A 2,547-nucleotide genomic window follows, 5' to 3' on the forward strand; every position below is an offset into this window, starting at 1 on the left:
TTTTCAGCCTCCCCAGCACAGGGATTACAGGTGTGTGCCTCTATTCCTGGACTTGGTTGCTGGTCAGCGTACCCAGGGGCAGGACCAGCACGGTCTGTAGAGCCAGGACCAGCACAGCCTGTGGGATCAAACCCTGGTCCCTGCACTTGCCTAAGCAGGTGCTTAGTCTGCTGAGCTATCTTGAAGGCCCTGTGGGCTTTGCTGTTTTTCTGTTTGATGTCCAGAAAAAGGAGATTAATAAAATTACCTTATCTCATGATAAGGTAATTTTTGTGTTTTGTGACTTTCTATAGGTCCTGTATTGGCATAAGAGGATAGAATGATTAGAACCTAATAGATTTTGTTTTATGGAGACCAAGATTGCAAAACTCAGAGCTTTCAGTTAAGATTTTAACATTAATATGTAATACTTGATTATGGTTCCAAAGCCAATAAGGTCAGGGACGTCATGTGGTGACACATAGGTATAGTCATAGCTACTGAGACAAGACAAAGTCCTGCAATAGCTTGGGCAAGTGAGTGAGATTCTATCTCAAAAAATAAAGAGTTGGGGCTGGGGAGATTAGCACAAGAGCCTGAGTTCAATCCCCGGTTCCGCCAAATAAATAAAGAGCTAGGGATAAAGTTCAGTTATGGCATGTTCTGGATTTAATCCTCAGTACCACCAAAAAAAAAAAAAAAAAACTTTTAAGCATCTTTCACTTACTGTTTGTTGACTTCCAGAACACTTAACTTTGGCATATTCTCTTGAGAGTGTTGAACAGAAATCATTGAGGACCTTACTACAGAAAGTTTGGGGGTAGGGTGGGAATATAGTTCAGCAGCACGGTTGTTTGCCTGACAAGTGCCAGGTCCTGGTTTGATTCTCAGTACCAAAAATAAATAAAGGAAAGTTCTGTTGGCCCCTGTCACTGGTGTGCATGGGAGGGGGGCATTTTTTGATTTTGATTTTGTTTTGTTTTAATGTTTTGAGACAGGGTTTCCCTATGTAGTTTACTGTGGCCTTAAACTCAATATGTAGCCTAGGCTGGTTTCACAGTTGCAGTGATCCTCCTGCCTCAGCTTCCTAGGAATTGGAATCACAGGCATGCACTCACATTCGTGGCTCTACTTTTTTTATATTAGTTACTGAACTTTCTTGTGGCCTCATTATTCTAATGTGTACACTGTTACTAGAATGCCTGCCTAATGTGAGAAATACTCACAAATCCAAGTGTGGTGTTGCATGCCTATAATCTCAGTGCATAGGAGGCTGAGGAAGGAGGATCATTGAGTTTGAGACCAGTCTAAACTGCATGAGACTCTTAACCTCATCAAACAAATAAATACAACATTTTTTCTTTCAGTGCTGCCTTAACAATTTCAGGAAAAGACTGAAATGCTTCCGATGTGGAGCAGACAAGTTTGGTAAGCATAAATTTAGCTCTTAGAAAAATGCAATACAATCTAGCTAGTGAAATTGTCTCTAAACTGAGGAATAGTGTAGATTTTAGGGCAGTTAATTAACTTGGACTTTTTTTTTAAAACTTATCTTAGTCTAGGTAGATGTTTATACTGTTTGCAAGAACACAGAAAATTCAGGGGCCAAGAAGATGGCTCAAAGGGCCTGAGTTCAATCCCCAGTTCCACCAAAAAACACAGCAAATTAATCTGGGTGTGGTAGTGCACATCTGTTACTCAGAAGGCTGAGGCAGAAGGGTCACCATGGCCAGCCTGAGGTATATATAAGAGACCCTATCTAAAAAAAAAAAAGAAAGAAAATTCTTTTTATTTTCCACAATTAAATTCTCTTACCTGGTTTGCATTCTACACCTGCTTTTTGTTATTTCAGAGTAATGCCAGTCCTGCCCTGGACCAAAGTTTGCATTTTAGGCTAAACATGTCAAAATGATAGGGTTCTGCCAGGTGTGGTGGCACATTCCTATAATCCCAGTTGTAAACTGGAGATCAGCCTGGGCTACATAGTGAGTTCAAGGCCAGCCCGAACTACATAGTAAGACCCTGTCTCAAAAAAAACAACAAAAAAGGGGTGTGGGAATTTTACTATAGCCACAAATCCTTTAAAAGGAAAAAATAGGGGCTGGTGAGATGGCTCAGTGGTCTAGAGCACCTACTTAGAACAAGCTTAGCAAAGCACAGGGACTGCAGTTCAATCCCCCAGCACCACATGCCAGCCAGCCCTGCCCCCTGGTGGGCTGAGCTGGCCACACACACACAAATAAATAAAATTTAAAAAAAATTTTAAAGAAAAAGCAGTTTAATTGCTAGATGTGCTTTGAATCAGACTTTGTTGTTTTTTTTTTTTTTTTTTTTTTTAATTTTTTTTTTCCTTTTCTTGGCTAGCTCAGGCTGCCTTAGGGGTGGGTCTGGTAATGCCAGTGGAGGTGGAGATCAAACTACAGTATCCTGCGCCTGACTGCATCTGCATGAGCAGACACTTAAACAACTGAGCTGGGCTGGAGAGATGGCTCAGTGGTCTAAAGCACCTACTTAGAACAAGCTTGGCAAGGCATCAGGGACCGCGGTTCAATCCCCCAGCACCACATG

This window comes from Octodon degus, unplaced genomic scaffold (genome assembly GCF_000260255.1).
Source record: "Octodon degus isolate 3935 unplaced genomic scaffold, OctDeg1.0 scaffold00008, whole genome shotgun sequence".
NCBI classification, from domain to species: Eukaryota; Metazoa; Chordata; class Mammalia; order Rodentia; family Octodontidae; genus Octodon; species Octodon degus.